The following is a 13597-nucleotide window of genomic DNA, read 5'->3' on the forward strand; positions in this document are numbered from 1 at the left end:
AAAATAACAAAACCCAATGAATCCATCACCTAGCTTCAAAAATTATCAAGAATTTGTCAATATTGTTTTATTTACTTCCCATTTGTGTATGTCTGTACCTATCCTGAAGTTTTTAAAAAACATATATTAGACATCATTTCATCTTGCCTATAAATACTTTTATGTGTCTTTAACAGATGAAAATTTTTTTTAATTTTTATTTATTTTATGATAGTCACACACAGAGAGAGAGAAAGAGGCAGATACATAGGCAGAGGGAGAAGCAGGCTCCATGCACCGGGAGCCCGACGTGGGATTCGATCCGGGGTTTCCAGAATCACGCCCTGGGCCAAAGGCAGGCGCCAAACCGCTGCGCCACCCAGGGATCCCAGATGAAAATTTTTTAACATAACAACAATACCATTAACATGGATAAAAACTTAATGCTTCTAATTCTTATAGATCTAATACATACTCCATGTTCTAATTTCCCGATTGTCTCCTTGTCCACCCCCCACTAAAAAAAAAAAGTCTGTTAGTTTTTAGTTGGTTCAAATCATCAGAAAGTCATTCACCAGTTCATTTTCAAGCGAACACAATATTTTTGGCTAAAGCTAAGAAGGAAAAGAAAATAATACCATACTTTATATCAACTATCTGCCTGAGGAATATGCTTCTCTCCCAACCAAACAACAAAAATTATAAAGTAGACCAGACTGGCAACACTTCAGTGTCCTGAGGCATGACCATTTAGGACACAGCTCAGCTGCTACTCAGGAAGAGAAGTTGATAGGAGACAACCACCCACCACTTCAAAAAGATGAGGTCAGGTCAGCCACAGCATTAGGCAAGCCAGAGGTGAGGTCAGGGTTCAGGTTCTAGAGTGAGCATACTGCTCAAACAAGTCAGGTGCCCAGGCTATAAGGCAACCCTGTACAGGTTTCAACTCAAAGCTCAAAAAAACAATGCTCTAAGCTAGAGACATAATGGAACCATGATCAAAAGTAACAGTTGTGAAATTTATTCAATTTATTCAGCAAACATTTATCAAAGACAACTCTACTAGGTACCATCTAGGATAGGAGTTGTACTTTTTAAAAAAATGTATACAATGCAAACAATAAGCAGCATATACCTCTCTATGCATGCCTTTCCCCGTTAATTTTAAGGGGAAGAATGAAAATTATTTAATATTAATGACCTTGCCATTTACCATTACAATTTATAGTACATCTTTTTTCTGTAAACTGCAGTCTGCCCCACTCTTCATGCAGTAAATAAAACGAATGTGAGTTCTATTGTCCTCTCACACACACTACAGACCCTACCATTTATATCTACAATTCTCTGAATGTTTAGAAGGAAACCAAGGGAATGCTAAAGGATTTCCCACCTCCTCTGAAAACTGTTTTTTTTTTTTCCATAGGCTCCTCCCAAGGATGTCAGAATATACTAGAGAAGCACATGTAATAGACACTTAATATAAATCCGTTTTAGAATCCTTTACCTCAATTTCACCTATAGATCCTGTTAAGTTTAAAACTTCACGAAGTGTGAAGAGGACAGAACATATTTCTTAAAGAATACTTGAGAAGTACTTCATAAGTCTGTCTAAAAACATGAAATAGGGCCGCCTGGGTGGCTCAGCGGTTGGGCATTTGCCTTTGGCTCAGAGCGTGATCCTGGAGTCCCAGGATTGAGTCCCACGTCGGGTTCCCTGCACGGAGCCTGCTTTTCCCTCTGCCTGTGTCTCTGCCTCTCTCTCTCTCTCTCTCTCTCTCTCATGAATGGATAAATAAAATCTTTAAGAACAACAACATGAAATAGTCACTAAAAAAATTTTAGGTGACATTCTACAGAACATCTCATAAATAACAAATCTGGTAGTCAGATAACTACACTGAGTCCAGACTTCCCCATTTCAGAACTGACATTTTGCTTCAAGGTTCTATTTGTAGAAAAAAAAAACAAAACAAAACAGGATAAAAAGGCCTAAGCGGGAGCCTGGGTGGCTCAGTCAGTTAAGCGTCTCTGCCTTTGGCTCAGGTCATGATCCCAGAGTCCTGGGATGGAGCCCTGAATCAGGCTCCCTGCTCAAGGGAGAACATGCTTCTCCCTCTCCCTCTGCCTGCTGTGCACATCCCATCTGTCAAATAAATAAATAAAATCTTAAAAAACAAAAACAAAAAAACCCTAAACTTGAAGCAGTATTTCCAGTGAGACCACTAACTCCCCCACCAATTTTTAAGAAGACATAATAAGGCACACAAAACACAACACACCCCAAATTTACCACTGGATTCCTGTACCATGTGGGTAAGACCTAGAGAGCTATCATCCTTTACCCTATTTCTCCTATCTGTTTATTAAGATGAATAGTTTACTTCTACTGTCTGTACACCTCGTTTGTGTGTGTTCTCATAGAAGGCACCATCAAACAAACTGTGTTTGGAATTTAGCTTCACTTTACAGCACTACTGTTACAGGATTAGTTTCTAATGGAGAATTGGACCTAAGTATACAGCCCCACATATACATCACAACCCTAGGTATACTATCAACAATGCTATTAACCTCACTGTAAAAACACGAGATTCTTAGCAAATGGCAGCAAAAAAAAAAATTGAAGATAAACAGTTTAATGAGGAGTTAAAAACTCAAAGCTTGGGACACCCGGGTGGCTCAGTGGTTAGGCGTCTGCCTTTGGTTCAGGGCATGATCCTGGAGTCCCCGGATCAAGTCCCGCATCGGGCTCCCTGCATGAGGCCTGCTTCTCTTTCTGCCTGTGTCTCTGCCTCTCTCTCTGTCTCTCATGAATAAATAAATAAAATCTTAAAAAAAAAAAAAACAACTCAAAGCTTGCATGCTTCAACCTAAAAAATATTATGTAGGTTTCTAAAAAGAAAAAAAAAAAACTGGTCAAAGTTAATTAAGGTGTACACCTCTACTCAAATTGGTTTGGACTGCTAATAAATACTAAAAAGTTGGACCATTAACATTCATCAGGACACCATACACAAAATAAAGTAAGTGGAACCATAATCAGCCCTCTATAATTTCCTTGACTCTGCCCATTATTATCTTCACTAGACACCACAATTTGTCATCAGATTTTCCATGCAGTGTTTACTATTCCTCTGTCTTCTCCCACAAGAATATAAGGCCCTTCAGGACAAAAATTTTATCTTATTTTCCACTGTATGCCCAGTTCCTAGAACCGTGTCTAATACGTAGCAGAGGCTCCACATAAATTTGCTGAATGAACAGATGGATGGACTTTCTTTCCTCCATACACGTTAACCATCCTTTAAGGCTAAGGTAAAATTCTGTTATCTCCACAAATATTACCTCCCCATTACCTCCTCCAATGCTCCAATCTTTTTCTACCTTATACCATGAATTTGGCACTTCCCAGCTGTCTGGTAGTTGTTTATCTTTACAAATGTGCATACTTCCCTTAAAATTCTTATAATCCTCCTCCCCTTATTAAAGGCATGGATCCTTGTCTCCAGCTTTTGGTATCCACCTCAGTATATATAAATAGCACATCTTTAATAAATGTTTTTTCTTGATTGATTTAAATCTGCAATTAATCTAGAAATCAATGTAGTCAATAGTTCCAACTTTTTATAACCTACACCTCCCTTCCTAATAACTCAGTTGGAATTGCAGTGGGTCTCTACTTTAAATTTACATTTGGCAATTTCAAGTTACACATTCTCATAAAACTTATGTTCATAATTCACTTTATCCATCTCTTCCTCCAAGATTAAATTTTTTGTCATGAAAAACCTTGTGACTTTTTGATACCTATGATGAGGTATCTAATCCCAATCAATGAGGTAAAGTTTCATACCCCCTTCTTGTTGCTGAAGAATTGAAGAGTATTTTTTCCCTTTAGGTCTTTTTTCTTTCATGCCAAGATGTATCCCATTTCCTTCTTTAATGATCATACCCTTGGCAAGCTTTTATTACTTCTTTGTACCTGTCCTTAGTAATCTGCCTTGGATTCTTCCTTTTGAACCACTCCTGTTTCCGCTAGTCATTTATTTGATTAAATTTCAAACTCCTTTCCTTCAGTGTATGAGAATGGCCTCTTCTTAAAGCCAGAGCTTGCTTCTTTAAATCCAGCCAAGCTTTATGAACTTCATCCCCTCACATAGCCAACCCTTGATCATCTGGGCTAATGAAATATAGAAAAATATGAGATTATCCACAACACAAGAGAATTTTTTAAAAAAATTGACATCTGGCTTTGGAATATATCATGTGGCTTTGGGCAAGACTTACTTTCTTAATTACGTTTTTGGTTAAGCCAACATTAGTAATATTTTCTTTTATGACAGTGGATATCTGTCTTGGTTTCAGATTTTGATGCAATTTTTAAAAAGCCAATCAAGCACCAACTGTGGTTTTTTCCTATCAAGTCTTTTAACTAGTTTTCTCAACCTGTTGAAGTCTGTCATAAAAATCTGGTTTCTGTTTCCCCTGATTTCTTTCCTCCCTTTTCTTGGAATTCTGATCCAAATCGACTTACTCTATATTAATTTACTTCTTCATTTTAAAATAGCATTTGCTTGAAAATGCAAAGCATTCTAAAAGCAATTAAACATTCAGTGAAATTTTTAGTCCAAATAACACAGGATAGAAAATCCCACTTTTTTTAAAGATAATCCAGAAAAGGTCAGGTTTCTGGGGAAAATTACACTGGTAATTATAGCAAATTATATTTAGTAGGATGTTGTGACTGGTTGAAGATAGGAAAGCATTAATATTGGACAGCTATGTAAATCAGCTTCAGCAGCATATAATCCTATAGACTAAAAACCTCTACGGAATCAAATTCCCAATATAAGCATTTATAGAAAATACCATCAACCCTGGCCCTTCTTCTGGTCCCAGCCTATAAACCCTGCACCCATCTCAGACCTGATCTCAGCCTCCCTTCTACAAATAAGTTTTTAAATGTGCAAGAAAAAGGGAAAGAACTGGGTCAAGAGGATCTTCTCTTTTGCCCCCTTTTCAGTTACTGTCATTAAATTTTTGGCCACAGAGACCCCTAATCCTCAACTCTACATGACTATTTTTACTTTATAGCTATTCAGTTATTTTACGTCTGAATGTAGGGCAACAGTGCTTGAATTCACTTTCCTTCATACACTATTCACCATATTAACAGCAGAATTAACCATTTCTAATTCCCCATGTGGAACTTTGATAAGTATGTATTATTTTACCCAAAAACTAACTTTTGGGCCGGTGAATTTAGCCCAAATTTTTATATAAGATATTCAATGTTAACCTCCCCCGCCTCGCCCCCCCCCCATTCTTTTAACAGCAACCTTCTACACTAGATTCTTTCTACGACTTTATTTTAAAAAACAAAAACCAAAAAACTTTCGTGGTGCTTAGTCACATTCTGATGAAAATACCTACATGAAGCTACAAATTCCTAGTTTTTCAATTCACTTCTCCAGCTTTTTGCCTTCACCAAATAAGAGAACTCCACAAGTCTTAATTAATTATTGCCTCCCAAGCTGTGTGACCACCAATATACAGGATTGTCAAAGAAAAGTAAATAATTAAAAGTAAACTGGCAACAATTCTCTCCTTCCTTTAAAAATTGACCTTAACTTTAAAAATCTCTCCATGGAGTTTGAAAGAGTACACCACCTTTGAGGAAAGAGTTGTCACCTAGGTGCACTCTCAATCAGCTCCACAAAATCAGGGGCATAAAGAGACACTTTTTCCGACAGCCTACATTCCCCAAATAGAAAGTCTTTCATGGATGGTACATTTCTCAAACACACACACACACACACACACACACACACACACACACACCGGAAGAAAGAAAAGAAACATACCTGGTCATTTTCTAAACAGGTTTGATAGGTTTGGTTGACTCGTAAGAGCAGAGTATTTACTTATAATCTTTTAAAGCAGAAGTGGCAGCCAGAGCACTGGGTAAATAAAAACTTCAGAGAGTCTTAAAAACCCTGCATCTTAACTCACTTCCCCTTGGTTCAAGGGGACGGCACAGCCAGCCAGCCCCACAGCAAATGAGATTATGCAACAGGTTTTTCCTCTCCACTTTATTCATCACCGGCTGGTGAGAGGTGTGCTTTCTCCGAACAATCTCAAACACCCAGACCTGAGGATCCGTGCAGCCGGCGTTTAATAAACTCCTTCAGGATTCTGCAGTATCCATTCATTTTCCAGATCTACTCGTATTTGTCCCGGTTCACCACCGGAGTTTTGTTTGTTTGCTTCAGGGAAATCAACCCAGTATCTGAAAGCCTCAATTCTGTATAAATATGTTCCTCCCTGGTGTTTTATTACCTGAAACCACTCATGAGTAACAGATCCTCGGCTGTCCCTTTGGGCTTTCTTAGTTCTCCGGTTCTACCTGCCCACCACTCGGGCGCGCGGGCCCCCCCCCGCCCCAACTCCGCGACTCGAGCCCCCGCAGGAAAAACCGAGTTTTCGGTTGGTCCGTGAGGTTTAAGAGAAGTCGGCACCGTCGCCACCCAGGTGGCCCCGCCGCTTACACCAAGGGCGAATTTGGGATAATGGGAACCGTCAGGCCGGGGCCCCACTTGGCAGGCGTGTTGTGTAACAGTCGCGCCTGGAAGTGAGCAGCTCCGCCCGCGAAGGTAGCGCGCGTCCCGCGGCGGCCGCTCCTCGCGCCGGGATCCCGCCGCCCGGGGCGCTCGCCGCGGCGCGGCCGGGGGGCGCGTGACCGAGACCCCGCGCGCGGCCGCCCGCCCGCCCCCTTCCCGCTCGGCCCGGCCCCCTGCTAGGCCTACGCCGCCCCCCCCCCCCCGCCCCGACCCGCCGGTGCGGCTCCGGGCCGCCGTCGCCCCCACCCCGCCTCCCGGAAAGGTGGCCCGGACGCCCGGGAAGGCAGAGCCGGCGGGGCGAGAGCCGGCGCGCCGCGGAGCGTCCATGCTGCCGGCGCGGGCGGGCGCCCCGAGCCCCGAGCCCCGAGCCCCGCACCCGCCCGCCCGCACGCTCCGCGCGGCCGGCCCGAGGCCACTTACTTTTGGGGCCGCCGACCTCCCGGCTCCGTCCGGGGGTCCGGGGGGGGGTGAAGCTTGTCACGGCGTCTCCCCTCGGGGCCCCCTCGCCTGCCCGGCTTGCGAGGCGCCGCCGCGGAGCCGGGAGGGCGGCTGCGCTCCCGCTCGCGTCCGTCCCGTCGCGCTCTCCTCCTCGTCTTCTCTTCACTCTATTACCCTCTCCTCTGAGGGGTGGGCGGGGGCGGGAAGCCTCGAAAGAGAGGAGACGTTCGCAACTTTTCTGCGCCCTTTCTCTTCCACCCCCCCCCCACCACACACACTCTCCAGTCAGCCTTGAAACAACAACGCTGAAAGGAGTGAAGAACTCGGGGAGGTGAGGGTGGGGGGCCGCGAGGGGGCCGCGGAGGGGGGCGGAGAAGTGGTGATAATCGTCTAAAAACTGATCAAAGCCCCCCACACAGTGCTCCAAGACCGAGGGGGAAAGGCGTGGGGGGGCGGGTGGGGGGTTGGGGGGAAAGAGAAAGAGTCGCTGGTCAGGAAACTTCAAGCGCGGATGAGGTCATTGGTTTAAAAATAAAGAGATGGCGTCACTTGAAACCAATCCCAGTGAATGAACTCAGCGGAGCCCCGGGGAAAGGAGGAGACAGGCGAGGGCAGGGCGGTGGGCGCCGGGCGGGGCCGCGCGCCCGCCCGCCCCTCCATGCCGCGGCCGCCCGGGTCCGCAGCGCGGCTCCGCGCCTCGCCGCGGCCGCTCGGGGAGGGGTCGGGTCACGTTCCGGGGCTGGGCGGCTCACAGGCAGGTTCCGCAGGCGCCGCTGGGCGGAGCCGCCGCCGCCGCCCGAGGAGGCGGCCCCGCGGCCTCCGCCTTCCGCGGCCTCCGCCTTCCGCGCCCGCGCGCCCGCCGGCCCCGACCCCGACCCCGACCCCGACCCCGGGCCCTGGGCTGCGCCCCAGCAGGTATTTAAGGGCGCCCCCCCGGGCCCCCCCGGCCCGGGCCGAGACGCCGAGCCCTGACCTCGCGGTCGCGCCCTTTCCAGCTGCCTCGCCGGCGTGAAGAAACGCAAACAACGATTTGAGAGAATTGCAGTCCCTCCTTCAAAAAAAAAAAAAAAAAAGAAAGAAAGAAAAGAAAAAAGAAACTCTGATGAATCCCAAATGCAGGGCACTGGCGTCCTTGTGAAAAAGGCACGTTACAGGTACTTGGAGAAAAATCACTGCGGCGCTCGTCGTCAGGCAGGCAGCTACCTGCACGTGTCTGCCGTGGGAAGGCCCCACGGGAATGTTCCCAACTTCCCTTATTTTCCTTTACGTTTACTTCCCCACCTTCACAGATGTAATGAGTCCGAGGTGCGTGAAGTTCTCTTCAGGAATGTTTTCTACGTCGGGCAGGCGGCACAGAATCATGTTTAAATCAGACCAGAGGTTTACTGCCTCCTGAGAGGTGCAAGCCCCTGTTGTTGTTTGACGCTACACGTTTTGTGCTTTTTTTTTTTTTTTTTTTTTTTTTTTTTTTAGATGTGGGTTCATCAAAATAGCTCTGTTTCGAGATTGCATTACACTCTGGAAAACTAGAGACCTGAGGTGGTGACAAACCAGGACTCGGAATCAGTGAATAGGACAATCGGAGCTTTATTCTAGTGTTCTTTGAGCATTTGAGCATGAAGCTGCTTCTACTGAGAAGTACTCACGTGGATATCACATAACAAAGATGTGATTAACGACGGAAAAGCACACTGCGAGTGCACTGCTCCACAAGCCAGGATTTCTGTGTAGGAATAATCTAGCTCCTAAAATACTCCACTTGCAATGTAGTGGATTTGGGACAGTGGTCCCTAAAGGAATCTTTGTTGTGGAATGTCCATTTGGACGCTGCCTGAGGGGCTTTTTTTTTTTTTTTTTTAACTGGCCAAAGCACTGAGAGGTTTGGGGTGGGTTCGAAAGATAAAATAGCTCTGTACTCCTTTTCTGCCTTTAAATCCTGCAACTAAAGTGCATTTGTTCCTACTGCTAATCACTTACGGTTAGTTTTGGGGTAAGCCTCTGGGAACCTCCAGTTCAGCTTTCAGAGGAGGAAAGGGAGCTCATCTGGAGATGGGAGACCGCTGAGCGCTTGGGGCAGTGAATTAAGCCTGAAGGCCACAGATGCAGAGCCCACATTCTGCCTCTGCCTTTGACCTCTAAGACTTCTGCTGGTAGGAAGCAATCTCTCCCGCTGCTCCCTGTCCTCTGGCGGCCAGGAGATGTTACTGCAGCTTTAATGGGATTACCTGTGCTCTTGGAGTAACCCTCCCCAAATGGGCTACTAACTATAGACCTGCTGTTTTTAGAACATCTTGGAAGGGGTAGTTTAAAATGATCTGCATCTCAAATCTGCTGAGTTGGAGGAGTTGGAACTTGAGGGAAGGAAGGAAAAGAGAATCCTTGTCCTACAGGTGAAGAAGAGCACAGATCTTGCCTAGGTGAAAGACTCAGCGACCTTTACGGTACTGCACATCTTGAAACTTTTCTTCCCTTCTTTATGTGCCTTCCATGCATGTGGTATCATAATAGCTAGTGTGGGAGCCTTCCCAGTATCTATCATCTGATAAGGGAAACAGGACATAGATTAAAACTAATTAGAAAGTTAATTCGTGATTGAGAGGCACATAATCTTGCTTAAAAGAGTCCAGCAGAAAAAAAAAGAGCAGCGTAGGCTGGGGTTGTCAGGGAAGGCATCTTCTGAAGAGCTTTGACCTCATCCTTAAAGGATAACTAAAATCTAGTTTGGGTTAAAAGGGCAGGGGGCTGGTGGGAGGTGAGGGGAAGGTGGTGGTGTGGAACTATTCTACAGGAGAAATGGGGTGAGCAAAGACATGGAGGTGGAATGAATGAGGTGTATTCGGGAGAGGGACAAGAAGACCCTCCAATAGTAGTGGAGATCAGTGCATGGAAATTAAGAACTGTGCTAAATCGGAGCACCTGGGTGGGTGGCTCAGGGGTTGAGCATCTGCTTTTGGCTCAGGGCATGATCCTGGGGTCCTGGGATGGAGTCCTACATCAGGCTCCCCACAGGGAGCCTGCTTCTCCCTCTGCCTATATCTCTGCCTCTCTCTCTGTGTCTCTCATGAATGAATAAATAAAATCTTTTTTAAAAAATGGGCTAAAGTTAAGAGATTTAGAGGCACATTATCAGGTACTTGAATGTTGCTTATTAGTCTGGCAGGTTAATGTTGAACAGGTTTACTTTGCCAAAGAGAACATTTCCCCTTGTTTTACTAAAAGAGCTCCTATATATGCTAACAACAAACATGGAAACAAAAACTACCACTTACAGTTGCTCCAAAGAATATGAAATCTTTTGGTGTAAATCTAACAAACCATGTATGGGATCTGGATGCTGAAAATTATAAAATGCTGGTGAAATTAGAGAAGGCCTAATTAATTAGAACAACTCATTATATTCATGGATTGGAAGAACCAATATAATCAATGTCAGTTCTTCCCAAATTGATCTATAGATCTAACACAATACCTATCAAAACCCCAGGGAGATTTTTTACAAGCAGAGACAAGCTGAACCTAAAATTTCTTCTGGCACGTTTAAAGGGATGAGTGAGTGCCAGATTCCCCAAAGTCAGATAAAGAGCTCATCAACTTAGGACACCAGTAAAGCAGGGCCCCCATGGTCTTAGAATCAGACAATCTAGAAAGAAGCTAATTTCATTTCAGTACATGTAAGCATGTGGTTCAATCTTGTTTTCAGTCAGAGTTAAATATGGGGGAGGAGCGCCATAATCTTTAGTGCTTAGACCCTCTTAAGTTTTTAATCCACCCCTGGCTAGAGCTTAATCATTCATTCAACTATTGGTAATTGAGTGCCTACTACCAGCATGTGCCAGGCACTGTGCCTGGCTCTGAGAGTTTGATTATAAATGAGAGGCAAGACCTCTTCCCTCATGGAACTGACATTCTAGTTGGGAGAGAAGACAACATGCAACTAAAAACAAGGAGTGTGATAGGACTGTGTAGGGAGAAAGCTGGATGATGTGATAGCAAATGATCGGGGTAGGGGCAAAGGTGATTGAGAAGGGCATCCACGAGGAGGGGACATTTGAACTCATCCTTGGGAGTTGGCAACTAGAAACATGGTCTGGGCAGAGGAAAGAGGTCATTCTGAAACTTCAGTAGAAGCAGAAGGATTCTATCCTAAAAGATTTAAGCTGGTTAGTACATGATCTGATTTATGAAGGGGTATTTGTAACTAAGCATAATAGTTTAGTTTTGAAAAGAGTTTGAATAATATTCTATAAATATTTAATCTGGCAGTTCCCTTTTCCAATAGGAAGGAAGCATTTTTGATAATTTAGTTAATCTCTGGGAATCCCTTTAATGTCCCCAAATCAAATATTCTTGCCCTAAGATTCATGTATTCCTAGAGAATATATAGATGGGCTTCTGAGGGTCTAGGAGACTCCCAAAATGTTGTGCATATATCCTTATGTGGGTTTTTCTGTGAATGGGTCCCTAGCTTTCAACATATTTTCAAAGGACCAGCACAAAAAACAAACAAACAAACAAAAACCAAGAAGACCTAATTTACATTTAAGTCTTGACTGTGACTTTTGGATAGTAGTGGCTGCTATTGTCCTGGGGTTCATGGCACTATTCAAGTGAATCACCATTCTGTAAAGCAGCAAGTTTTGCCTCAAAGAGATGACACCTTATTGGAGGAGAACAGGATTTGTGGTAGAGTAGAAGGAAATATTCCAAGAGTTTGCCTCCTAAGAAACCTCATGAAAGAAAAGTTTTCCTTATGTGATGTGAGAACTAGAAGATACCTAAGATATTGCCTGGTACCATCACACTCACTTTACATATAAGAAAGTGAAGGTCCAGAGAGGTTAAATGACTTGCCCGAGGATGCACAGATAGTCAAGGACTAAACTAGAATTAGAAACAGGTCTCCCATGGGCTTAGTGGTTGAGCATCTGCCTTCCACTCAGGATGTGATCCTGGGGTCCTGGGATGGAGTCCCATATCAAGTCCCGTATCCAGTCCTGTATTGGGTTCCCCTCGGGGAACCTGCTTCTCCGTCTGGCTATGTCTCTGCCTCTCTGTGTCTCATGAATAAATAAATAAACTAATCTTTGGAAAAAAAAAAAAAAGAAATAGGTCTCCTAACAGTACAGCACTCTGCTCCTCCTCTAAAACAAACAAAGAAATTGAACCAAATATAGGACTTAAAAGTCTAATAGGAATTAAGTGATCAATTCCATTCAATTAAATGAAGCAAATATGCATTCCTTACTAAGGAAATGGAAGGAAAGAAGGAAGTAAAGGAGTTCAAAAAACATAAAATCCCAGCTCTGAAAGAGAAAAAAACTTCAATGTCAAATTAAGACATACAACCAAGAAAGAGCAAACAGCAATAATACCGTGTTATCAGTATATATCTGATCTTTCTGTAACAAATATTTAAATAGACAATAAGTTATAAAAACTAGATGACTTTTCACTTATCAATTCAGCAAATTTTTTTAAATTTGTAATCCCAGGATGAGGTCAAGAGTATGACAAAATAGGCCTTCTCAATGTCACTGGTGAGAGTATAAATTGTTGTAACTTTTCTAACAGGGCAATTTGGCAATATGCTTTCAAAAGTCTAAAAATGCATACCCAGCAATTCTACTTTAAAAATTTATTTTATGGCAGCCTGGGTGGCTCAGCGGTTTAGCACCGCAGCCCAGGACATGGTCCTGGAGACCCAGGATCGGGTCCCACGTCAGGCTCCCTGCATGGAGTCTGCTTCTCCCTCTGCCTGTCTCTCTCTCTCTCTCTCTTTCTCATGAATAAATAAATAAAATCTTTAAAAAATAATAAAAAATAAAAATTTATTTTAAGGAAATGATAGTACTATTTTCCAAAGACTTACAAATAAGGATATTAACTGTAATTTAAATAATAGCTAACATTTCCTGCAAATGATCTCATTTAATCCTCACCATTATATCACCTCCATTTCACAGTTAACTTGTTCAATCACACAGTAAGTGGAAGAGCTGTGATCTGAATAACATGTCCTACACATCTAAGCAGAAACAAGATCATAGAGGTCTTTTAAGCTATGCCAAAGGGCTCAGATTTTCTTCTAGACAAGTGGTGAGGAAGCCACTGGAATATTTTAAACAAGAGAAATGACAGGATCGGGTGTGCATTTTGCTATGTAAAGAATGGTTTGGTAGGGAAGGCATAAAACAAGATGAGAGACACTTGTACAGGTTAGAGAATTAAATATAAACGGAGAGAAGACACAGTCAAGAGATGTTATAAAATTAGAATCAGAAGACCCAGTCGCCAGTTAGATCTGAACTGTTTAGGGGGAAGGCAGTATCAAGAATGACTCTGAGGTTTCTGAGTCTAGCAAAGTGGATGATAGTGGATGATAGTGCTTGTTTACATCACCAGAGGAAAGGTAAGTTGAATCTTAAACCCATGAGTTCAAGATGCCTATGGAACCTCAAGAGGAATAGACTGTTGCATTTATGAGTCTGAAGCTCAGAGGCCATGTCTGGGCAGGAGATAAAGAATTGGGCCTCATTAGCCATATTTTAGTTTAGTCG

At 43.7% G+C, this 13597-nt stretch overlaps 1 protein-coding gene across 6 annotated transcripts in view; it reads right to left on the bottom strand.

The window, feature by feature from the left end:
- Nucleotides 1–13597, bottom strand: part of DUSP16 (dual specificity phosphatase 16) — a 101747-nt gene that overhangs the window by 76432 nt on the left and 11718 nt on the right. For 3 of the 6 annotated variants that reach the window (XM_055336710.1, XM_055336709.1, XM_055336708.1), the window contains exon 1: nt 7023–7687. The exons of 1 other annotated variant lie outside the window; for it this stretch is intronic. The gene's annotated coding sequence lies outside the window, so the exon portion shown is untranslated. Of the gene's footprint in view, nt 1–3964; nt 4601–5846; nt 6389–7022; nt 7688–13597 lie in introns of those variants that run through there. 2 more of the 6 variants (XM_055336707.1, XM_055336706.1) reach the window with 2 other exon arrangements.

This window comes from Nyctereutes procyonoides, unplaced genomic scaffold (genome assembly GCF_905146905.1).
Source record: "Nyctereutes procyonoides isolate TBG_1078 unplaced genomic scaffold, NYPRO_anot_genome, whole genome shotgun sequence".
NCBI classification, from domain to species: domain Eukaryota; kingdom Metazoa; phylum Chordata; class Mammalia; order Carnivora; family Canidae; genus Nyctereutes; species Nyctereutes procyonoides.